We start from the raw sequence: 26766 nt of genomic DNA on the forward strand, positions 1-26766 counted from the left end.
AAAATAAAAAGTAAATGGCAGACTGTGCCTAATTCTAATCAAACCCCTAATAAATTTTCCCGCTTTGGTGTTTGAGGTGGATATGTGCGTCACTAAGCGCTAAACACAACGGTAGCAAGTCCCCCTGCAAATTCCTCACAATATGGTACTAGCTGCAAATAAAAAAAAAAAAAAAGTATAACGTTATTGTAGCCCTAAGAAGGGCTGTTGGGTTCTTGTAGAATCACTCCTGCCTAACAGTAAGCTAATAGAACACCCTAACGCTTTCCCTGAGCAGCAGCAGCTCTCTCCCTAGCGGCATCCAGACAGAGAATGATCCGAGCAGCGCGGGCAGCGGCTAGTCTATCCCAGGGTCACCTGATCTGGCCAGCCAACCACTGCTATCGACGTGTAAGGGTACCACGTCATGCTGGATGGAGTGCAGAGTCTCCTGGCTTGTGATTGGCTCTGTTTCTGGCCGCCAAAAGCAAAACGGCGGGAGCTGCCATTTTCTCGAGCGGGCGAAGTATTCGTCCGAGCAACGAGCAGTTTCGAGTACGCTAATGCTCGAACGAGCATCAAGCTCGGACGAGTATGTTCGCTCATCTCTAATAACCATTTATCATAATTAATAGTTGAGATACATAAAATCCATCTGTACATAACCTACATAGATGTTATAGGGTTTATAGAAGTGACCTGACATATCAGCATGTTCACTCTCTTCCTCCAGAGTTGCTCGGAGATGTGTGTCGGGCATGGTGACATTTCTCTGCTTGCTACCATCATACACCTTTTGTTACTAGGACAATTTTACCATAGAAAATCAAGATTTGTTCCACTGGAAAGAATTTCCACACTTGTTTCTGACATCCAGTCAACTCCAGACATCCTTACTATCTCTTCATTTCACATGAATACATCAGATGTGGACGATTGGGCAAATTTATCCCTGGATATGCTATGGGACTTATTTTGGTGTTCACATAAATCTGACTAAATTTATCAAAATCTGACCAAAATCTAAAACACCTTTTGATGAATGTGGAACACAACAGAAACCGACTCCAAAAGTAGAAGACTTTGCAGATGATTAGAAATGTGTCTTAAATGGATTTAGTTACCAAGATTCACAAAACTAATTAAATTTAATTAAACATTAAAGTCATATAGAGCCATGTCTTACTTTGGGTGAATGTAGGTTTTGGTCAGGTTGCAATTAGGGTTTGGTCAGTGAAAAACTGACATTTTTCATCAGAGCTCAATCAGTTTTCAGAGTTTGTTCAGTGTCTCAGTTTTTCACAAGTGTTTACAATGCATTTTCAATGTGTTTTTCACGTGCAGATAACGCGTGTAAAAAGGACTCAGGACTGAGCTCTATCTTTTTTACGGCAATTGATGCATGAAAAACGCATTGCACTTGCAAGTGTCCCAGAGTGCAGTGCGTTTTTGATGCATCTACATAGACTTCTATGGTGCGTTTTTCACGTTAAAAAAAATGCAAGCGCGTGTGCGTGAAAAAGAATGCAAGTCTGAAAAGACCCATTGATTACAGTGGGTCAGAGTGCAATGCAAGTTCTGCGCTTCAAAAACAGGCACAGAACAAAGACACGAAAAACGCAAGTGTGAAAGGTGCCTAATGTCTTTATCTGCTTTGCTCCATGGGAGATAGACACCCGGCAACAGCTACACACCTGGCAGTAGTATCATAATCTTGAAAGACTATCCTTTGTAAATTCAATACTGACCGTTATGTGCCACTGGTGTATACAGTCAGCCACCAATTGTGAAAATTCTCCCACTTAAGAAGACAAGACAAGGGCTGTAATCCACATCATAGGTAGAACCTCAAATGTGAGAGACAAAATGTGAAAACAAATCCAGAGAATCACTATGTCTGATTTTTAAAGAATTGATTTGCAAATTATGCAGTGTCCTGGGAATGTTCAGCGTGGAAAAGTTCCCCCTGGCTTCTCAAGTGCTCATGCCCTCCTTCTCACAGTTACTACCTGAGATGTGCTGGCACGAGGGGACTGGGAGGAAGAGGGGAACTCAGCTCCATGCTGCACACTCCCGGGACACTGGACATGAGCTGGTAGGGAGCCAGGTAAACTTTAATATAAGTTATTGTTTTACCAACTAATGTTAGATGTTCTATAAAACCAGTTTGGATATAAGCTATTTATTGTCTGTGGGGACATGGAGGAGGCTCAAAAAGCTTGTCTACTGACAGGTTCCCAAGTGGGAGAGCTTGCACAGTTAGTGGTTGACTGAACACTTTTTTTCCCCACTGTATTAGGCTGCACAGATTTTTACATAACGTTTTTGAAACTAAAACAAGATTGGATCATAATGGGAGATGGGGAAGAATTTTCCTATGGCACATTCTGCAGAGCTGCATGGAGGTCCACCAAGTGGATGAAATTTTATTGGACCAACTTTTCACGTAGTGTTTGGTGCAGCAATCCTCCTCTTCTAGATCTACTTTCTCAGGATAACTAGAGGGGAAGCTATTAGACAGAGAAGAGGAAGAGTGGGGGAGGAGAGCAATTCCATGCAGTCCCCTTTCACATTGAGGGATGGACAGGGAGGATGCACATCCTCTGTAATGGAGCTTCTTTCTCACTAGTTCCAGCAAAAAAATTGTGAGTTTAAAACATAAAGTTTGGATTTAAATCCACCAAAAAGAAAAATGTAACAACTAAAATCATTTCATAAGGATAAAATCAGCAAGAAGGTCCAACACAAGACTGCAGAATAACATGAGGAAAAGAACCTGCATGTCCAGTTTAAGGCCCATTCCACACTTGCGAGTGTGATGCGATGAACTTGCATCACACTCGCAACGCATGATGCCGGGAACGCACGGCCCGAACGCTGCACACCGGGAGTGAACTGACATGCTGAGTTCACTCCCCCAATGCAGCGTTTGGGCCATGCGTTCCCGGCAGCATGCGTTGCGAGTGTGATGCAAGTTCCTTGCATCACACTCGCAAGTGTGGAACGGGCCTAAATCCAACAGGGATGGGGAAAGCAGTTTGTTTCATTCACTGGGTTGTAGAGCAAAGAACCACTGTTTCCACAATGTATCACCAAAGATAATAACTAGTGCCCTGCAAGGCTAGTACCCATTACATGCCCTATTTGTGGTTAGCTCTGATCGCAGGTGTTAACATTTAAATACTGGCAGTGCATGTTCACCGCCATCTTCCCAAAGATTATCGACAAAAGGATAGAATAGGAATTGAACACAAAACCATGAACTATGTAATAATCTAAAGATAACCAATAACAACCATCCATGACACATACGCATATAGATATACAGTATATATATATTATAGCTGATACCACATTTAAATTAATTATAGACAGTAATAATTTAATACACAGCATGAGAAAATAGAGAAACTATAAAGGAAAACCTATGAGCTAAGCAAAGACCACTGTGAGACTGGAAATATACGGGGACATTTACTAAAAACAGTGCACATTTCTGTTGGTCTTGGCATGTTAAATGTAACGCACCGTCCAACTGTGCTTGGGAATTCCCATTTAATTATCAAAATTTGTGTTGTGTGAAGAATAGTGCAGCCGCGATACCAAAGGGACACTTTTTAAATACATGTGCAAGCAGTTTGCACAGAAAAGAATGTGCAAAGTCCAACAGAAATCTGGCGCAAGGTTTTTGGTAAATGTGGCCCATAGTGTTCCCGGTATATAATAATATAAATTACCAACATTTTTACTTGTATTTACTTACTGCCTGTTTGTAGTCACTGGAGTTGAGGAGCAATTCTGAAGTAAACTTCCACCAAGTTGAATTTACATCAGTCGATGAAGCCACCTGAAAAATTTTCAGGTGAAGTCCTTTTTGGGTGGAGCATCACCTGAAGGTAAGCTCTAGCCTAATGAATACATCACCTTAAGTAATGATGATAATCCTGGTAATTTATTTAATCCCTTTCAAAAAGCATTCAAAAAAGCAATCCTGTTAACCCAAATGCTAATACTAAGTGGCTGTATCCCACAGAGAACATTCAAGGCTACATGTGCCGGCATTGTATCTTCAGCAGAATTCTAGTCTGGGCCTTAAGGCCCCTTTCACACTTGCGTTTTTCACACGTGTGTTCTGCGTGTGCTTTTGATGTGCAGAACTTACATTGCACTCTGACCCATTGTAACCAATGGTTTTTTTCAGACTTCCATTTTTTAACGCACATTTAAATCTCGACATGCTCTACTTTTGCAAGTCACGCGCGTGAAAATCACACCATACAAGTCTATGGAGACGCATCAAAAACGCATCGCACTGTGAGACACATGCGATCAATTGCCATAGAAAAGATAGAGCTTAGTCTTGAGTCCTTTTCATGTGCGTTATCTGCGCGTAAAAAATGCATTAAAATTGCATTGAAAACACAAAAAAACATGTGAAAAACTGAGACACTAAGCAAACTCTGACCGAAAACTGATTGAACCCTGATGAAAAATGTCTGTTTTTCACTGACCAAACCCTGATCGCACCCTGATCAGACTCTGATCTGATCTGCGACGCAAGTGTGAAAGGGGCCTTAGAGATGGTTCACTAGGGTGAACTTGGTGTGAAAATAACTTGCTTGACTAACTGACCTGAAGTCTTTACAGATGATCTGAACATATGTAAGTTTATCTCAGCTATCCTGGTATCAGTCCAAACTCATCCATGTAGAGGCCAATGCACATGACAGTCTGGAGGCTTGTACCCGGCTTTTGGATGCTATCGCAACTGCTCTGGGATGTTTGGGGGTTGAGGCACTGCAGTAAAACTTGACTAAACTCTTAACAAAATTGCATAAATGAATAGTGCAGATAATAATGACAAAGTTTAGAATCTTTAGAACAGACAGTGCCCTTATTTGTCCTCTGCCTTTCTTACTTATGTAAGCAGTGTGAGTAAGTTATCGTTCTGTCCTGTATCCACTGACAGCTGAGAGATAAAGGAGCCTGATACTGACTACAGTCCTTCGATAATCTATTCTCCTCAGGGATCTGCATCAACTGTGCAAAGTAACGCTAATCTTTAGCGTTACTTCTTTATCTCTTTGCTGTGTACATGACTTCAGATACACTGCTCACTACAGGAGAAAGAAGGAGCTTTTGTCTAAATGAAGTATATTCCTAAATTATTATTATCAACTGCGCTATTTATTTCTGCAATGAAAAGAAAAAACTTGAAAGGTTTAGTTTTCCTTCAAATATGTAGGTGTTACTTTTATCCTCCCAAAAGTCAATTATCTAGCAGATCAATTATATGGCAATCAAACTGGAAAACATTCTACTACGTATAAGAATGGTACAATATTGTGATGTATTATCTCCTTCCTGTTCATTACATTGTTGCCAAAAAGTTGTGACATTTTTCCTTTTCGCTACTTTTGTGGCTCATGTTGACCTAGTTTTATGTCACAAATAAAGCAGAATGTTCCTTTGACAGTCTGTTAAATAACATCTTTTGTTAACTCTTAAAAATACAGAATGATTAAAAAGCATTAAAATGAAATGTGCGGAATGCATATGAGAAATAAACTCAAATTTCTGGAGTGTGTATTTATAGGGAATTTATCAATAGGTTTGGGGTCCCTAAACCAGTGGCAGCTGAGGTTTAGGGGCCCAAACCTTTTAACCATAAAGGAAATTTACCATCAAAATCAATGATGATAAACCTGGGGCACTTACACATAGATCCAGGCACTGTGGCTGTGGTAATCGTTTCATATTTGTTATCCATTGCCTCCTTCCTTCTAAAAGCAACTTTTAATATTATGCTAATGAGCCCAAAGTGCTATGGGATGTCACCAGAGCCCCACTGTCTTCAAGTCTCATAATCCCATTTACTCCCTCTGCATGTCTTTCTTCCCTCTGCCTGTTATCTCACACTGTGGAAGGGGAAAGTACTGATTGCACATTGTAACAGCCTTAGAAGTTGCAGCATGGACTAATTTGCTTTTTTCACAGCAACCAAAGGAATGCTGCTGCTTTTCTCTCCTACTCAGAGAAGTAGCATTCTTACGTCCTTTTTTCAAGGAAGTCCAAATGCATTTATAAGGGTAAAAATGTAATAATTGATGGGAACACTTGGAAAATGCCCTTAAGATAAGGCCATTACAAACCTTGTTCAGTGGCACCATGGGTCCACACCTGCTATCAGTTATAATAGTAAAGGTATTGCTCAATGACAGATACTTATAGTTATTCATCTAAACCCTGTACTCATACATGAACTGTGGAACCTCATGATTGTAAATAATAGGTAAAAATGGAATACTGACAAAGTACTTAAAGGACATCTACCAACAAGATCAAGGATTGTAAACAGTGTCGGACTGGGTTTCCTTAGGCCCACCAGAGAAAATCAATTTGGGGGCCCACTCTTCATTATTCCCTAAGAAATATACTCTAGCAGCCTCCAAATTATGGTGTTTTCTAAAGGACCTATGGGGTTCAGTATTGGGTTGAGCAAGGGCCCACCGGAGGATCCTCTGGTACTCTGGTGGGCCAGTCCGACACTGATTGTAAAACAAGCACACTTACATACTGGTGGGTGCTCCCTCAAGTAGGATCTGCTCTTCTTTTACCTTCTTATGCCCTTGTTTTTAAGAAAAAAAACCTTTAAAAATTATGCAAATAAGCCTGAGGAACTCCAGGCTCCATTAAAACCTATAGAGCCTCATTTGCATCATTTTACAAACATTTTTTTGTAAAAAACAGGGTATAACAAGCTAAAAGAAGAGCTGATTCTGACAGAGGAGGCACACACCAGTATGTCAGTGTGCTTGCTTTACAATCCTTCATTGAAATAGAAAAATATAGATATAATGCTTTCTATGAAATTTTTTTAGTCTCTTATTTTAGTACAGATTACAGCACTAACACAATACGGATGAATGTCAACAGAATCTAGACAAAAGCGCAAAAAAGGAGCCACAAAAATAACGTGATTTGTGCCGCTTGTCTTTTTTCAAGGAAAAAATGTAGGTAAAAGCAGAGCAGAGTAAGATTTCAATTAAACAACATTGATCCACATACTACGAAATCCCCATTGAGATTAACCTAAGCATCTGTGATGACATACATCAGCCATTGATTAAATACATTGCAATTTAAAGAACCTTACTGCTCCACATGACTTTAGGGTGAGACATCTGATAATCTCATTCATGGCGCGTGCTGGGTGTAATGAAACTATAGACTAATACAAGCTTGTGGCTGACTATAGATCCGGTAGCTCATAGATATATAGACACTAAAATAAAAAAATCTACTATTTAGTTTATTATGCTAGTAATATTTTTAAATTGTTGATAATTGCAAAAATATTAATTGTTGCTATTTGTTCAACTCAAATTTTAAGAATGTGTATTGTTCCTGTATGTTACATATTCTGTGCATTTGTATTGATAAAATGATGAAATATTAATTTAATAATCAGAATATTAGGATGTTAGTGTGTTAATTAGTATTAAATATTCATATCCTGTATTATTAAAGAGGACCTGTCACCCTAAAAAAAAAGCACTAGGAATTGCTCCCATTTTTAGCAGTGTTAAAGTGCTAGCTTTATCAGAACCCTCCGATAAAACTAGCAGACACTGCAGCGCCATAGCCTAAGAACCCTACAGAGGTCTGGCGTATTCATGAGGGGGCGGTCTGAGGTGCTGATTCTTCCCGGACCACCCCTCCCACACCATAGGCCAGCTGTGATTGTCAGGCTTCATGTGGCAGTCACCGCCTCCTCGGACAGCCCACTCATGAATACGACAGACCCCTGAAGCTTGGTCTGGCGTTCTTAGGGTATGGCGCTAAAGTGTCTGCTAGCTTTATTGGAGGATTCCGATAGAGCTATCAGTTTAACACTGCTAAAATTGGGGTAGCACTAGGAGCAGCTCCTAGTGCTTTTTTTTTAGGATGACAGGTCCACTTAAACTACCGTTGGTATTGATCCAGCCCATTGTTGAGACCAATAATGGTCATATATCTAAGATAGCTGTCATCTTATTCAGCCAATGATAATTCTGACCTGATTTCTCATAAACATAAATGTTTATCTTGGCCAAGCATCCTTGTATCCTAAATGAAACCACTAGATTGGAACAAATTGATCACACAATTCGAAGTGTAATAGTAAACTTTGTGATATAATTCATTAAAGAAATAAGCTTCACCATGTCATCATATTTGTTTCTCCTCTTTCTCCTGTAGTGAGCAGTGTATTTGAAAAAAAATCAGAGATCTATCCACTTCAGACAGGTTAGGAGGTTGCTGGCTAACTCTGTCCATACCTAGAGAATATTTACCTTGTTCATTCAGCTTTGTAACAGGATCAGACCACACAAGAATTGTTTGTAAAGATATCTGGTTTCTTTATCCATTAGTTGTCAGTGGATGCAGGACAAAAACCTGATTTACACAAACATCTTAAAATCAAAATCCATCATGATAAACCAGGGACACTTAATCCTAAATCCAGGCACCATAACTGTGATAATCGTTTTGTATTTGTTATCAATGGCGTCTCCCTTCTAGAATCAACTTTTACAATTATGTTAATTAGCCTGATCTGGAGGATGTTTCCAGAGCCCCTCATTGCTGTAGCTCCACAGGATGAGCAGAGCAGGTTTTCCTTATCCCTATCACATCCTGCTGCAGTTAGATAACACAGGCATAGGGAGACGTGAGAGAGCAGGCGGTTGGGCAAGTGTGTATGGCCGGATTAATCGTTTGGTCTAGTTTATCCTCTATCTATATTGTCCCATTTTCCTCAGGAAGGTCATTTTGCCAAATCATCCTTCTCTATTAGAGCTTCCAGTAGCAACCAAGCACTGTTCTCAACAATCTCCCAAAGTTTCAACAGGTACAAATTAGGTAGAGACATGCCTAAATGGGACCATGTTTACAGAATATAAGGGGGGGCCCAGCTGTCGTAATATCGTGTCCATCGGTAAGGTATCTCAATGCTTTCCACTACTGACATCCATGTGACAATATATTTGCTTTTACGTCTTAAAATAAGAATGGAAAAGACAGCGAGATATGAGAATGATAAGGAAGATATTCTACAAACACACTTGATTATACATTTGCTGGCTAGAAATCCAATGTTAATTAAAGAGCAGCGCCACTTTGAAGTGCAGAGATCTTTTTTATGTTCTGCCACTTCTCAACTCAGCCAAAAAAAAAAGCCAGATATTAATGAGAGTGACTAAAGTAATGGAGAGAGCTGCGATAATGGAATTATAGGATGTAACATCTTATATGACCTCCTCCAATCTCACTAGAATTTAATAAGCATTTTTTTTAACAACCATCTTTCCTTGGCCCAATGTCATTAAAGGGATGATCCAGCCAAAAAAATCTTTACTAGATTTTTGGGTATTCCTATCTCTTTGAGATGGTTGAATAGCAACAGTGTGAGTCTTCCTCTGGTGACATCCAGTTGTAGATTGTCATTCTGTCATCACAAAGCCCATTAGGACACCACAATGTTCAATTGTGACATGAAAATACCTTATTGTGACTTTACAATGACGTCAAAATGTCAGTTTGTGACATAAAAATACCCCATTATGACATCAGAGTGCCCCATTACGATATCACAATACCCTTTATGATATCCTATTGCCACACTGGGACATAACAATTGCCATTATGGCTTTACAATGCCCCATTGTGACATCAAAATGCCCTTTTTATAGCATTATATTCTCCATCTAGATCGTAATGATGAAAGCTCCAACATGGGGATTTTATGGATGGAAGGGATTTTATGGATCAGTCCTCAAGATCCCCACCCCAGGTAGGTCCATTTTGCCACAGTCCAAAACTGTAGGCAGGGATCCATCATCCATGAGGCAAGTGCACCCTCTTGGCTCAGGCATCACCAGCAGCAATATGGTGGCAGCATCAGGGGAGCAGTCACCTGCTACAAAAGCTTGTAAAAAATAGTGGTGATAACTGTCGCTTGAGAGGACTGATGACGATTGGGAGAAGTCTTTTTCTTTTCTCCCACAAAATGCCCATGCCCTGCAGTGCCCAAGAGTAAAATTACAAATTGCTGTCTGAATGGTAAAGGTGCTGGAGCTGGGTTTGATCCTCCACATTTGGTAGAGTTTTTATGGACTCTAACCATTCTGGACCATGGTATTTGACACTTTCAAGATGGTCACTGGTAAGTCTGTCCAGGTCTCCACCCAACTGGCATCACTCTCGGTTTTGCTTTGTACCTTCTTTGTAAAGAAAGATCTGCTATGCCATTTCCTGGTGGCCGAAGGAGCTGTACCGAGACATTGGAAGAGCTCATTTCTAAACTTATTCTTGTAGATGGTGCAGTCATATAGTATATTGAGCCTACTATTGATCCCTGCTGAGATCGAGCTGAATACATTAGACGGCCATGCAAGGCATGGGCTTTTCACTTTCTCACCCCCTTTCCTACATTCCCTTTCTTCCCTTTACCATTTTTTCCCCTCCTTCTACTTACTTTTGTTTATGGTTATCATGTTTAACCCAAGTAGATCCCTAAATATTCATCCATGGGATCCTTTCTCAGTGCTTTTTCCTGATATTGATCTATAGATCTTACATGTCCATCTAGGTGCCTTTTTCTTGCCCCACCAGGCATAGAAGGTTATGTGCCATCTACAACCTGCGTGATCTCTAGTTTTGTAATAAATGTTGATTATACATAAAAAATAATGGAGGAGATATATTCTTTCCCTTTCTAGGTTTCTAGTTCCCTTTTTTGTATAGTTTCTTAATCTAATTTGTCTTAGGTGGATTCTTTTCATGTTGGTTGCATTCGTGCCTGTAAGACTAACATTGCTCCCCGGTACCGATAATTTTTGCGCAAAAAAAAAAAGTTTTACAGTTGGCTGTCCGATAAATCTCCCCCTTTATCTACATAATGTTTTTGGTTATATTGTCTGCAAATTGCAGCGAAAGACATCTCAATGCCAGGTTTTTTTAAATTTTGATTGTCCAAATTTGCACAACTTTTGATGTTTCTAAAGTATTTAAAATCCAAAACGAATCCCTTGATAAACAGTTGTGGAGCAAATGTGTAAAAGTCACCAAAAAGGGGCGCAAAAACAGCAATGTGCAAAAATATGAGACTTTTTAGTTCTAACATTTAGAAGAAAGATAGGGACAAATCTTCCCAGGTGTCTCTTCATACCAGCATGGATGTGAGACACTGCATGGACAACTGACTTCTACTGGAAGTGATGGGGAGGGGCGTTGTTCTATGGCTTGCCTTAGGGAGAAGAGAAACTATAGGGATACCTGATGTTAGACCCCCTTATCCTATACCACTTTACTATGATGGCTTCTCGTCTTATCTAATGACAGGTCAATAGTGTTTTTCTTGTTTTTCCTGTGCAGTTTCCCTAACTCCTTATGTTTGTAGTGATTTGTATTTTCTTATATTACTTTATTTTTACTCTCAAGTGCTCTCGGCAAATAAATGTGACGCTTGAAACAATAATAGGAAGGAACTGAGGTACTAGTTATATCTTTTTTAACACAAAAACACTAAGTGGGCGACCACCCCGACATTATAGAACGGCAGTAAATACCTTGTTGTCAGAGGCTGGTAATTACTTTGTAAATTGTAAGCCGTATAGAACGGTGGGTGTTTTACATTGATCGCTGAGACCATCTCTCTCCCTCTCTAAGTGGACAGTGACAGAAGCTTTGCACTGCTGATTTACTGACATTATAGTTTTCTTTTCTGCTCTGTTGTCTGGCAGCTACTTCTTATCAAAGAGACCGCCGTTGAACTTTCTATAACAGCAGGATCTCTGCTTCTATTGACATCAATAAAGCAAGTAGTGTCTATGTAGGGAGACATGTTAACCACTTGAAGCCTACATCAAAGGATTTAGATGTCCTACAGAGTCACGGACAGGATGAACAATCAGCAGCCCGGCTTTTACTGCTTCTCCATCCTCTGGATGGCCAGATTATGATACAGGATGTGGCCACTCACACAGGACATTAGATTTTCCGCTTTGTAAAGTCATTAAAAGTACAAAGCCTTTATAGTAGCAGCAACATGTTGCAGAAAAATCCTCAATATCTAGAAAAGTATTTCACAACATTTATTGGTCTGAGGGCAAAATTTTCTCAACTTAATGGGAACCTGTCATCAGAAGTTTACCTAATAAACCATTACCAGTATGTTGTCAAGCAGCTGACACACCTTCCAGATCGTGTTTCTCTCATGACCCAGTGGTGGTGGCACCAGAAAATCTACTTTGTTTGTATAAAGTCAAGGAGGAGGAGATTTTAACACTGAAAAGTCAATCTTCCTCAGAAAGCCCCCTTCACTGTAATTGATGGTCCTGTATCCACAGACATCACTAACCATATATCTATGATTTCTATAATAGAGGAGGAGGTTTTCAGAGCTCTGCACCTTGACTTCAGTGTTGCACTCTCCACCTCCTTGACCTAATACAACCAATTTAAAGCTAACTTCAAAGCTGAATTTCTGGATGATGTCAATACACTGGATCATGAAGAAAAACAAAAACGTGGTAGTGTTATGCTGCTTTACAATATTCTGGTTGTGGTTTATTAGGTCATTTGCTGATGACAGGTTCCCCTTAAAGTGGTGATCAGCATTCTAGATGTGTCAGAAACCACAATACAGCACAAATGTCACAGAAACCGAATTTGTACAACAACTTATAGAGACTCCAGAGCAGACCAAGTAGATATACAATACAGGAGACATCAGAGCAGATTGATAATACAAGAGACACCAGAATAATAATAACCCAGACTATAATACTGAAGAAGCCCCAGAGTATAATATAATGGAGACCCCCCCTGGTCAAATGTATAATAATGGGGAGCCTCAAAGCACATGTACAATACTGGAGACTCATGAAGAAGACATATCATAGTAGAGAACCCCATAGCAGATGTGTAACATAAGGGAGACCCCAGAGCAGATGTATAATAGTGGAGACTCCAGAGCAGACACTAATACTGGAGAACCCCAGAGCAGACATTAATACTGGAGACCCCCATTTTGGCAAACAATACTGGAGACCCCTACAGCAGACATATAATCCTGGAGACCTTATAGCAGACTAAGAATAATGGGGACCCCCCAGAGCAGATCTATAATACTAGAGACACTCGGAACAGATATGTAATAGTGAAGACCCCCAGAGCAGACCTATAATAGTGGAGACCTCCAGAGCAGATGTTTGTTACTGTAGACCCCAGACCAGACACTAATATTTATCTGACTAATCTGACCGATTTTGACTAAATCTACGATCAGAAAATTCTACACATGTAAACAACTTATTCATCAAAAAAGCGTCTTCGGCTGTGTGGGCATATCCCTACATAACGTAGCAGTTATTTCTGTTAGGTAAATCATGGTGACATAATGGGGCTCATTTACTAAGGGTCCAGTGGCCGCACTTTGGTTGGATAGTCTGACGATTTACTTTCCGCGCCGCATGTAGCAGAGGATTTTGGCGCACACGATCGGATTTTGGCGCATCGGCGCCAGCTTTCACGTGACGCGAATCACGGGGCGGGCCATCGGACGATCTGAAGGATTCGGACTATGCATGGGATGTAACATTTCAAATTGTGTGGCAAGCCATGCACTCACATACATCGGGAATAAGAAGGTGGACATCGGCGGACCTGAACGGGGAAGCAACACATGCAGGATCTCGGGCGCATGATCTTAGTGAATTGCGCCGGACTTCATCCTCGTCTGTCAACGCACCTCGGGGATCGCGCAGGGACCAGGTAAGTAAATGTGCCCCATATTCTTTAAAGCCAATTTACATAGTTAGACCATCGGAACATGACTGATGCTGAATGCAAAGCAAAGTGTGATGCGAGGAAGGGTCTTCAAGCATAAAATGATATTTCCTCTGATTAAAAGTGACCATCTGCCATTTCTAGAGAGTCTCTTCTTTAACCCTGATCCCTAAGTAGCTACTTTTGTCACCGGCACTAATTGTCATTACAGTAAATGTTATCACCACTGCTGAAGGCAAATCACTTCTATTGGCATCAATGCAATCGCACCACCAGCTGTGAAAGGGAATTTAGATAATAACCTTGCAATGGAACATCCCTGAACTGCAAATGTGACATTTGGTTTATTAGAGCAAATAATATATGTGTGGTGAGTAGCACCCAAGATATACAGTAATAACCCACGTAGAAGGTGGAGAATGTCACACACCTATCATAGACCATGTATAATCACACCACGAAAAAGAAGTTTATGTGTATATAAAGGCATTTGCACACTGCATTCATGAATCAACTGTAGTAAATTATATATAGTCTGTATAAATAAACAGTCAAAACAAGCTAAAATATTTGTAAAATAGCTTCAAAAGCAGTGCAGAGGCTTTCAGCATTATAAAATGCTGGAACTTCAAAGGGGTTTTCCAGAAATTACTATTAATGATTTATCCACAGAAAAGGATATTGATATCTGATTGGTGGGGAGTTTCCCCCCTGCCCATCGTGCAAATCAGCTTTTCGGCAGGCCATAAACAGAGAGTCTTGAGCTGGCAGTTGTTGACGCTGTACTTTCTGCAGTGGCCAAACATTGTAACTACAGCAATGCAAGTGAATGGGAGCCACATGTGCAGCCACATGAGCCTTTAAAATGATAGTAAGCAAATCAATACCTGCAGTGACCTACTGGTACCTGTAATGATCTACTTTGGGGAAAGTGTGTCTGACATATTTGTTAAAAGACAAACAGTTTATTCTTATTTGGTAAATAAACAGGCTGTATAGTACCCCTAGCAACAGTGTACATGACTGTTGATAGGGGGAGTCTGTATTCAGCCTGTAGAATATATTTCCTTGAAGAGTGAATACAGGTTACAACTGTAAGGGTAACAGCCTCATTATTCTCTGTAACATCTCATTTAAATCTCTTCTGAGGTTTTTTTCTTAAACCATGCCCTCCATAATCTTCACTAAGTCTTTAACCCTATTCTAACTAGTTCTGCCTAACAGAATATCTTATCTGCCTACTTATCTCCCTCGCTTTCACTTTCAGCTGGATAAGAAAAGACAAAGGAGGAGGGAGATAAGGGGGGTCATTTACTAAGGGCCCGATTCGCGTTTTCCCGACGTGTTACCCGAATATTTCCGATTTGCAACGATTTCCCCTGAATTGCCCTGGGATTTTGGCACACGGGATCGGATTGTGGCACATCGGCGCTAGCATGCACGCGACGGAAATCGGGGGGTGTGGGTGAACGAAAACCCGATGGATTCGGAAAAACCGCCGCATTTAAAAAAAGAAATTGGTCGCACGGGCCATACTCAACGACCTCCAGTCCAACACTGCTTGGAACCGGTAACTGTAGCCAAGTTTACTCTTCAAGGTAAGGGGCAGATGGGCATCCGGAAAGGGCGCAAAAGTAAGGAGACTCAAGCAGTGGTGAGCTGTACAGTGCTGTTCAGAGAGAGCATTGGAACAATAAATTCATCTATGTGTTGGGTAGAGATTATTTTGGTGAACTATTCTTCTATGTATTGGCAGGTAGAGGATTTCCACTTACTAGGAATGACAGACTTGAAGGCTTGAAAGAGATGTTGGGTTGGTGGTTGGCTACAGTGTGTCAAACTATAAAATCAAAAATAAATAGAGAATCCTCTGGGAAATTGGGTATGGAAACCCTCAGTAACTCTCGGACCATAGACAAGACAACCAACCAACCAACCAAGAGAGCTGTAAAGTGCCCTACAAAATACAGTCCATTGTGCTCACGTTTGAGCTACATCAACAGCAGGGGTCAGGGGCTGAGGGGTACCAGCGGGGGTGTAAAATAGGGGCTCTATACCACCAGGAGAGCACCTACTTGCTAATCTTCTGGCTTTTGGGGGCACTCACAGCTCGGAGGGAGAAGGAGAAACCATTAGACCATTAAATTGATGGAAAAAACATGCCTTTATAAACTGCCTTTATAGGTAATGTTATTGGAGAAGAAATGCAAAAAATTTAAAGTTTATCTGAAGTATCGGAGAAATAATCCAACCACCACTATTAATGAGCCAATCTCAAATGGGATCTCAAAGTAATAAAATTTTATCAACAAATCTCATAATGAAGTAGAAATTCGTGCAGAAAGCGCATGGAGCACCCAACAGTTCATGCTTCAGGGTATACGCTTTCTAGATTTCTCTTATCCCCTGGGATTGTGATAAAAATAGAGATGGTGAAAATATGTCCTAATAAATTCCATCTAACTGGAGATGTAGATCACACTCATGTGTAATAGGCGATGCTGATGATTATGCATATAGTGCGTCATACCCATGCAAGCATTTGGAGATAATTTAATGTTATTTTGACAAATACTGCAATCGCCAATACATAGAAGTGATCTTATGTGACATTTATGTGCACTCGCTATCTGTCAAATGTTCTCAGTCAGTGGAAAAGTTCCTTGAAAATTGCCATTGTTTCTATTAGGAATGACGTTAAATTAATCATAAATCCAGTCTCAATTTCGTTTATGGACTTGCTGGGTTTACAAATCCTATTTTTCATACCTCCTTATACGGCATAATAGAGTAGAATTATTAGTGCATGATTCTTATCTCTTGGCCGGAGCGAAAGTGGTTATTCTTACTCGGGAAGATGTGTCCTGCCTTACAAAACAAAGACAATGGGGGAGATTCAATATGGCTTCTCCACCAGAAAACCATATGAATCTCCCTCTCCCCACTGGTTCTACAGTTTCTCTGACCCGCATGTCATTATGGACATGTCAGGGCGGAGACCGGGGCGGACAAAGGGCAGCCTGGGGCTTGTACGCCCGACCAGTCACATTTACTATAGTGTCCACCGGAAAACCGGCAGAGACTATCGCAACAAACTCCACCAGTTCAGATCTGGTGTAAAGAGCCTCTTTGTGTATATGGGCGCAGGAGCACCAGCGCGGGGAGTCTTAATAAATCTCTCCTAATGCATTGATATAAATTAGAACCGTGTAATGCTTTATTTCACCAGAAGTGGCACTGCAGTTGTTTACTCTATGCCAGGTTTCTAAACAGATATAAAACATGTTTGTTGGTGCCTTTAAGGCAAAACACCAAACATATATGGCATTTTGATATTAAAGACGTTGGCCACTTTTCAATAAATCTCTTAGATATGTTGCTGTATGTATATGTAGTTGTGTCTTTGCTTTTTTTGACAGCTTCAGACTTTCCCTGTTCTCAGCTGCTGCCCTCTGCATATATGCACAACTTCCCCTCTCTCCATGCTCTGGGCCATTCTCATGGTGTAGCCCACTGTGTCTTTTTTTTCACTGTTCCTCCTCACTGACAAAGACACAAAGAGGAGAGAAGGGCAGGGTGAGTCATAACTCTGCTGCTTCAGCCTCTTCTATTCATCAGAGCTCAGAGATGTAAACAAAGAAATACAGAAAGTCTGCTGACAACACAAAAGTAAGTATCAGGCCAACCAACTATTCATTGAACCTCATAAGCTGAGAACTCTATATATAGACGGATGATTGCTGTTAACAACAGATATCAACCTTTTGGTGCCTGCACTGATCGTGGGTGTTATCCTGTGATTGAACATGACCATAGCACTTAAGGGAAAGCAGCAAATGGGCTTTGTTTCGCAACACCAGATTTGACCCTTGCATTGGCAGGGGTGTTGCACCATAACATCCAGGACACTTTGAGAAGCTCCTATGGCTATCACACAACAATAACTATAACAATCTTCTAGAGACAGGCTGTCATACTGAAGCAGTATATCAGCAATATGCACAAGCAATCCGACTCCCTCAGAATCAAGTACCCTAAAGCATCTAAAAAATAACACAAATTTCCAAATTGTGACTTTTCCCATAAAAAGTTACACTTGTGAAAACAAACATTTTAACTAAAACTGATATAAATGTTGTACTATGAATTGTTTGGACACTGTAGAGCAAAAGCCATAAAAACTAAGCCCAAGAGAGAAAAAAAGAACAACAGAAACTTGTGGTTAAATGACTTTTTTTCTGGGGTGCATTGTTCTAGACATAGCTTAAAGGGAACCTGTTATCAGATACTGACCTAATAAACCACTACTAGTATGTTGTCATGTAGCTAAACACTTTGCAGATAATGTTTCCTTCATGGTCCTGTATGGTGGCATCATCCAGAAAATCAGCTTTGAAGTGAGATGTGAATTAGTTGTATAAAGTCAAGGAGGAGGAGAATTTAGCACTGAAGTCAAGCTCTCCATGCCCAGATTGCCCTTTCACTGTAATTGATAGTCCTGCATCCAGAGACATCACTAGGCAAATCTCTTGAAGTCCGTTGCATTATGTCAATCACATGGGAAGATGTGGGGAGAGCTTGACTTCATTGTTAAACTCTCCGCCTCCTTGACTTTATACCAGTTTACATCTCACTTTAAAGTTGATTTTCTTCATGATGGAACCACACAGAGCCATGAAAGAAACGTGATCTGGAAGGTGTTAAGCTTCTTTACAACATACGTACTAGTTTATTAAGTTTATTAGGCCCATTTCTGACGACTGGTTCCCTTTAAAAGATATACATCCCCACATATTACTCGCTGGGATATTCAGATGTGTAATTTTTCCTTCCATCTCTGAAATTGTGACTCATCCTATATATAGAGTGTGATATGTTCGGCTTCTTTAAGACAAAAGTTAAGGAAGCGAGTGGAAAGGTACCAGACTGCTATGGAGCTTGGCATTAAATTGCTTCCTTTGCTCGAAGTAATGCTGACAGCCTACCTGTAGTCCACTAGTTGGTGTTCATGGCTTGCAGCAATGATTCAGTTCAATACAGATTGTATTATTGTGGCTTCACGTAGCCTGAAATCCTGTATACAATTTACTAAGTCAGAATGGGGTCCGTTCGGATTTCTGCAGGGAAGCTGTGAGATTTTTGTGTACTCTCTTGGCTCGATACATCCTACCAGACCAACACAATTACTCCATGTCTACCAGATGAGCTTGGACTGCAGACTGACAGAAGCATAATTTTAATAATACAGATACAGAATCAGGGTAAACAACACCTGACAGATGATAAATTGCATATTTTCAGCCAATGTCTTATAAATGCGCATAAGACGCGCCGAAAAAAAAGGCCAAAACACAAAACTGACTGCCCAATTGCCTCCTCAGCTTCTGCAGATCTAATCCTGTGAAAAATGAGATTAAAATTAGTGTCATTTCCATTTATATGAGAATTTTTATTTTGCTGCTCTACAGACAGAACAGAATTTGCAGCAGATGTTAAACCGTGCTATAGACTCTGCATCCGCATGAGCTCATAAGGACGGCAGCGCTGTGCCCGATCCAACACAACGACTGTCCACATCGAGTCTACTGCAAGGACAAATTGTCAGGACATCTGCTCGGAGCACGCCGCTCGTAATGAAGTTAACTATTACATAATGTAATGAAATGATAAAACTGCTTAAATGCTTCACGTGTGCTGAAACCACTGATTCGATTTGTTATGGTGGCTGGCTTTCAGATAAATGCGGGAGACGGATGTTGGGGACTGTATTGTTGTGGTGAAATCCATTTTACAGGTTTAGATTGTCCAAACTATATTATGGGCAAAGGGAAATTGATGAAGCCCAGACACAGTCATAGCTCTTCCTGTCCTACCTCTTCTAATCTTATGTTTTATATTATTACATTATTTGATATTTAGCTAATTTTTTTTTTGTATTTTTATATACAGTTCTCCTCTTTCTCTTCCCGCTTCCGCTCATGTAGCTTTTAAAAACCTCTTTGGATTATCACTGAGAACTTTTTTTTCAATGGAGGAGTTATTTATCTTTAGTCAGGACATTTGTGCATTTGTTTCTTTGCTTTTTATTCAGCATTTTGGACTTGTTTAAGTTATCTTAGAGGTTGATCTATCAGAATTGTGTATTTGTTGTCTTTTTAAAAGAAAAAAGTTGCACAAAAGTTGCAAATTCAGCTTGAACCCTTATCTAAACTTTTGCCTATGCCTGCTTGGGACTGGAGTTTATTTACACCAAAATTGATGCTTTTTTATACGCCCAAATTTTAAAGATATATCAGGCGCAACACTGAAAAATTCTCACGCCTCTAACTTTGCTTGGCGAGTGAAAAAGTTACAAAGTTGGCACAAATATGCAAGTACAAATATAGAATTTTTTAAAATTCTTTGGTTGCTGGACTTACAAACAGCAGTGTTTACTGAGTGGGATGAATGACCAAATATTTAATGAGTTTGGTAATTTTTATGATGCAGCAATACCCAATTATTCTAGGCTATTTTTTGTGTTGCCCTTTTTTTTTACATGTAACAGGAAAAGGAAGTTTTAAATATTTCTAAATTGTGTTTTATATGAAAAAATATATTAGTTCCTTGAGTGAACAGGTACTTTTATAATACAATACAATTGTCTACAATAAAAGAGTGTCTGTACATGTCTGGTTGTGATGCTAACCTCTGGGCTACCTACAAATGGAGTATGGGTGGCAAGAAGGGGGGAAGAAAGTCTACATAGATATGAGGTAGATTACTCCAATTGTATTTATTTGAACAATCAAGTGGATTTAATCAAGCAGCAATGACTCAGCCTTCATTACTGAAGTGTGGCTCAAGCCTATGATTAGATAATTAAAGGTGGTTATTAGATAGAAAGATATACACCCTGTTGGAGAAACTAATTATGCAGTTTAGTTCTACACCCGTGTGTAATATTCTGCGGACAGCAGTTTGACAATTGACAGCTCAGCAGCCTCTCTCAGCAGGGAATCTGTGTGCACATACGGGAATGTTCAAGGGCTGCTTCAATCATCTTATGAGGCAGAGTTTTGACCATATATTCAAAAAAATTTAAATTGCCTGTTTGTTATGCCTGTGCCTGTGATTGATTTTGTCTTTATAGTGCTCTTTGAGATTCTTTTATAATCTTTTTTGTGCTTGCTGAAGTTCTGACCTTTTGCATTTACCTTGACTACTCTTTTGATTTATGATTTTGTACTTCACTGCCATCTTGTTTTTTACTTCATTTTGTTACAGTTTTCCATGTTGTCTGTCTTTGTCTCTTAGTTTGTCAGTCTTTCTTCAATGTACAGTTATCTTGGTTAGGGACTGAAACCCAGTAGTCACCTGCAATTCAGCATGGGGCCGTCAAGAAAGTTTTAAAGTGCAGGGCAGAGTTTTTCCATGCATTGACACCGTGATTTCATTTATCTCTTATACTTTGTTTTCACTTCTTTGTATGTGGATATTTTATGGAAATTGCAAGCACAGGTAACTTTTCCACAAATGCTGCTCTAGATAGATAGATAAATCCTAAATAGATGATAGATATGAGATAGATAATAGATACATATAAAATAGAAGTAAAACAAGAGTAATAGAGGATACTAATGCATTTTTAAAAATTACTACCCATGATTTGTTAGAAAATCTTCAATTTATCAAAATGTAGAGTCTGTATCATAACTTTTGCTCTTAAGGTTATAGTTTAGAAAAGTTGATAAATATATTCATGATCCTTCTATGTTTCCTGATGCATCTTCCGTTAATAATCTTTTACTTTTACAAAACTATGAATTCTTAATATCTGTGTATGTGCTGCTATGGGAATAAGTGAACAGAGAAAGATCTTAAGAACATGGTGGGGATAAAGGTTAAAACTAACTTAAGATTTTGGGATGAATTTTCTCTTAATGTGACTGGGAATAATAATAATTGAATTCCTTTAATATTAAAAAGAAAGTTTATTTTGACCTTGGGGAAAATAAATGAGAATTCAAACCACCTCCTTAACTTCATGATGTGGGAGATTATGATGACACCAAGAGTATTCAACTTTTCCCAGTAAGTAAGAGAGAATGAATAGGACCTGCCCCTCTTTTGCTGTGCGGGCAGTTGGCATGTTCTGGAGCCTCATCGTGTATGCACCTCATCCTGAACATCCCTAATAAATGGCTGTGAACTACGCACACAAACATCAGCATATTCATGGTCCTGTTACTTTTCATTGGGCATGTTCATGGTGTATTGCATGCACAGTGAGGCACCGGAATAGGGCCATGAGTTGGCAGAGTTGAGAGTCGAGGAATGACTGAAATTGGCAAGAGCTCTGTAAGTAAACAAGTAAGGGTAGGCTAGCAGTGTCTTCCAGGAGGTCAGTTAGGCAGGTGTGTACCTGTTTACGCCACATTAGGAATGATTCCACTCCAAAGGCTGGCAGAAAGGCTGTGTTCTCAAACAAGGGTGTTTGGGGACCCAAGTTTCTGGAGATAACACCTTGCCATTGCTGTAGATCCCAGAGAGAGAGAGAAACTGGTGGGTAATGTAAAACAGTCTCCATGTTGTGTAACTTGGGGTTTACCCAGGGAGGATTTTTGGAGCAATATCTGTGAAACAATTTCCTCTAACTGTACCACTTGTTTGAAGGGATCGTGTTTGAAACCATCAACCACTCTGGAGAGGATAGCTGCTCGATGGTATCTCTGAAAGTCATGGAGCCCAGTGCCACTGGGAGACTCATTCTTAATTCATTTAATAACGCATTCACTAATTCACTGCTATTAACAAAAATACAGCATTTCACAGATATAATTCCAGTCTGTTTCTATCAGTCTTAATGTTTGGATGTCCCTGTATACGACCGTACCAAATTTCTGGGGGGGCTTGTGTTTGTTTTTTAAGTGTCATGTTTGAGGCCATTAATTCATGAGATCACTGCAGAGATCCACTATCCGAGTCGAGTACATTGAGCAGATACTTATCTGACAATATAAAGTATTTGAATCTTAGCAGTCTCGACATGCAATTTTAAGTTAAGTTTTAGGCCTGACCAATAAGGCTCTTTCTGTCTTAGGACAGTTGGTAAATAAGGGGAAGGTCTGACTTTGCTCTGATTCTTCTCATGAACACCTTCCTGCCAACATTTCCTGCCGGCAAGCAACAGTGTGCAAAAACTTACTCTACAAGCTAGAGACAGAGAAGGTCTTTATCCAGGAGGGGGAGGCATAGCAGGGTGAGAGTGTCATTGTGTGTTATATCCATGGATCTCATCATCTCTCATCTCTGATCTGTGTCATCTCTCTTTTTTTAAGTGTAAGATGCTAGTAGAATGTTCATTACCTAAATAAATGTGTAGATCAACCCTGTATCCTGATAATCTAAGCACATTTTAAGCACAGAGTATCTCATAGCACAGGGGGATCATGAAGTCCCCCCACACTTTGGATTCTTACACTGATCTGAATCCCTTTCTATAGCTTTCTCCAGAAAGAGGATGAAGAGAGGGCAGGGGTGGCTGAAAAAAAATTCAAAAACGTTGGGAGAATGTCCATTTGTACAGGGTTAATTCTGCCGAACTATGAAAGGCGTTCAGTGCCATTGTTGGTCAGAGCCTTTAGGGTTTTCCGTAGGATAGGAGCAAAGTTCAAGGTGTATAAGTCTGACAATTTTGTTGGAAGACATATCTCCAAGTACTTGATATAATGTTGTTGCATTTAAAAGAATTATTAATAGTGAGGTGCAGAACCGCCACATAGAGCTAGGATAATATTAAAGGCCTTTGACTTAATTCACTTTAAAGTTTCTAAGCCTGTGAAATTGTTCAAATTCTCAGACAATAGAGGGGAAGAAGGTCAAGGGGTCAGTGACATACAAGAGCAAGTCATCAGCATACAGAACATGGGGCCTAGCGGGATACCATGAATGTTGACATTCCCCCGTAATGCAGTTGCTAGGTTCTCCAAAGTCAAAATATATAGAAGTTGGGCTAGGGATCACCCTTGTTGTGTGCCAAAGACAGTTAAAGGGGAAGTATTCAAGGCCATGATATTCCCCAAGAGGTTAGGGCCAATTCTAATTTGGGTGAGAGCACCACAGAGAAATGACCAACACGGTCAAATGCCTTTACAGCATTGACCAAGAGGAGGCAGTCTTTGGTACAGTCTTAAACTGCACCAAAATTCATCATCACAATTTTAAATTGGGCGCAGCTCAAGACTAGTGTTGTCGAACTGTTGCCAAGGTAATATAGAGTATGGAAAGAAGAGAGTAAACACATCTTGGGCAATGTGGGTGGTCATGACCCCAAAATCCACATTTTAATAATCCCATCTCTGCAATTGATGATGTGATGAGGCAGCCCCCAATCCCTTAATATACAGTGCTCAGGTCTCTCTAAAATGAAGACTGATAGATCTGTCACTCAAAATAGAGGGTGGGGATGGGGAGCATAGAAGGCAATAAAAACATTTGTTTCTAAGTCATATTACCTGTAGCTACTACTAAGTGGAATAACAATTAGCTTCCTTCCAATCCACTGTAATTTGCCATAATCCCACCTTTAAAATTATCTACAATCTCTTAATCCAGTAATTTGAGGTTGTCAATTACACCTAATGTAGACCTCAATGATTAAATGGAAACTTTACTGTGCAATTACTAGATAATAAATTGCATATGAGATTTCATGATTAGTCAATGGCCACTTAGTTCTGATTAATACATTATATTAACTGTATATATTGCGAGCTGTCATCTGCTGGCGGTAACATGGGATTTTCACTATTGTCAATCTGTAATGCTGAGGATGAATAATTCAGAATTCATTTAGTCTGAAAGGTCAGCTGCTCTTTTGACTGATAGATTTATTCATTGGGGACATGAACAAAATGTGGTTAAGAAAGCATGTACAAAAAGATAATAAGCCGCAGTGAAAAAATATTGGAGCCTTGAAGAGCAGATGTCAGCATTAATTATTATACTACTTCTATTAATTGAAGGGTCTTGCCTCAAATTACAGTTACCATCAGAGATATCACAGTACAGGTGCCCCCCAAATTCCTATTTACCCCATAACACTAATAAAGGGAACTTTGGTAGAATAGATGTGATAGAAATCTATGGTCCACATTCAACTCTCTCAAAAGAAGACAACTGGATAACAGCCAACAGAAACCAAAAGTCTTCTACAGAATTTTCCGTGACGCACCTGTGCTGTATATGTACCTTTAGAAAAAATTTTTTTATAAATTCTTTAATGAGTGATAAGAAGACCAAAACCACAAAATTAAGGTCTGTGCTGGTCATTGCAGGATCAGGTCCCCAAACCTGGACTTCAGCTAGAGATTTGAGTTTGACTGAAACCACCGCGGTTAACATCCAAGAACGGTGCTGGCGCCGATCTTTAAATGGCAGCAGCTGCGACATACTCTTTGATCGTTTGTCCTGATGACGTCACAGAGAGCGACAATCTTTGGTAAAATGGCGGCGCTTGTTGGTCCGTGCCAACCAGTTCTTGAGCAGAATTCATCTCTGAGTCTGAACTCATCTCTAGTCTGCAGCTCCAATAAATTTTTAGGTGTCTCCATGTTTAAAACGTAACAAACTTTTAAGTCAAATCGAATCGAAATTTTTAAAAATAGCTTCAAAGATTTCGTCACAATTTAAAGATTTTAGTTTCTTTCAGCCAAATTTAAGAAGCTTTTGTCATTTACCCTATGACAACCACTCCCTGTGATGTCATCACTTTGTCGGCACCACAAATGGGTGACCGTGGGATTTGCTGGTGGGGGTGAGCCTGAAAGCCAAAGCTGAATTTGTAGCTCATGTCCAGGCTTGGGTTTGGCATAGACGAGCTCCTACCTTGTCTCATAAATTTTTTAACAATTTAAAAAAAAAATTTCACTTGTCCAGCCCCCTCCATTAAGCTCTGGGATGAAAGAGTCATCTGAAGCAAAGAGTCATCGGAAGCAAAGAAGAAAAGATTGAGATTCAATCTGGTTTCCAAAAAATGGCAGATTTGTCTCCCAACCAACAAATAGATTCCTCATCTCCATTTGCAGCCTTCTGTTTACCTACAGATTTTAATTTTGCATTTCACAGTTCAATGTTTTTATAATTCCAGTAGATTTATGGTAAATGTATGGCTGTAAAGAAGGGATAAAAATAGGAATGACAACGTTTTACATACCAATTGTCTGCCTGGAGCTCTCTGCTTGTATGTAATATAGTTAATGATGTGGCTGTGAGACTGTTGTTACATGAAATCTGGGAGAGACACATGACAAAACACTGAGCTGCATAAATTAGGTCATTTACCGATAATTTATAGTTGGTTACTCTCATGCATGATGTCACATTGGCTAGATGAGTTTCCATAGGATTGAAGATTTTACTTCTATAGGTATCACTAGAACAAGAGAGGTCCAAAATATCCACATATGATGATATTTTGTTATTGCTCCTCTGACAGTAAAAAGCTTCATTCTAAAATGTTTGCAGATTGGGGCTTATTTACTAAGGATCCCTCGGCCGCATTTCCGTCACGTTTTCTGACGTTTTTTGGGGATCACTGGGACAAGGATTTAGCAGATGATTGTGTAGCACGCAATCGGTTTGTGTTGCAATTGCGCCGTCTTTCATGTGGGAGGCGGGCCATCGGACGATCAGACGGATTTAACTTAAAAATTGTGTCGCAAGACAAGCAATTACATGCACCAGGAGGAAGATGGTGAACTCCTGATTGGGGAAGGGACACATTCAGGAAATCAGGCGCACAATCTATGTGAATCGCGGCACAGTGCATTATCGTCTGACATTCCAGATCGGGGATGGGAGGGGTAAGTAAATGTGCCCCAATGTCTTGCAGATTAACACCTTCCTGATCATGTTTCTTTCATGATCCAGCATGGTGGCATCATCCAGAAAATCAAGTTGGAAGCATGATGT

The 26766-nt window shown here is 39.9% G+C and overlaps 1 protein-coding gene across 2 annotated transcripts in view; it reads right to left on the reverse strand.

Moving 5' to 3' along the window:
- The window catches only part of HTR1F (5-hydroxytryptamine receptor 1F), a 162064-nt gene that overhangs the window by 36440 nt on the left and 98858 nt on the right, over window positions 1–26766 (reverse strand). The window contains exon 1 of one of the 2 annotated variants that reach the window (XM_072138532.1): window positions 3743–3803. The exons of the other annotated variant lie outside the window; for it this stretch is intronic. The gene's annotated coding sequence lies outside the window, so the exon portion shown is untranslated. Of the gene's footprint in view, window positions 1–3742; window positions 3804–26766 lie in introns of those variants that run through there. 2 annotated transcript variants of the gene reach the window in all.

The sequence above is a fragment of the Engystomops pustulosus genome, chromosome 2, assembly GCF_040894005.1.
Source record: "Engystomops pustulosus chromosome 2, aEngPut4.maternal, whole genome shotgun sequence".
NCBI classification, from domain to species: domain Eukaryota; kingdom Metazoa; phylum Chordata; class Amphibia; order Anura; family Leptodactylidae; genus Engystomops; species Engystomops pustulosus.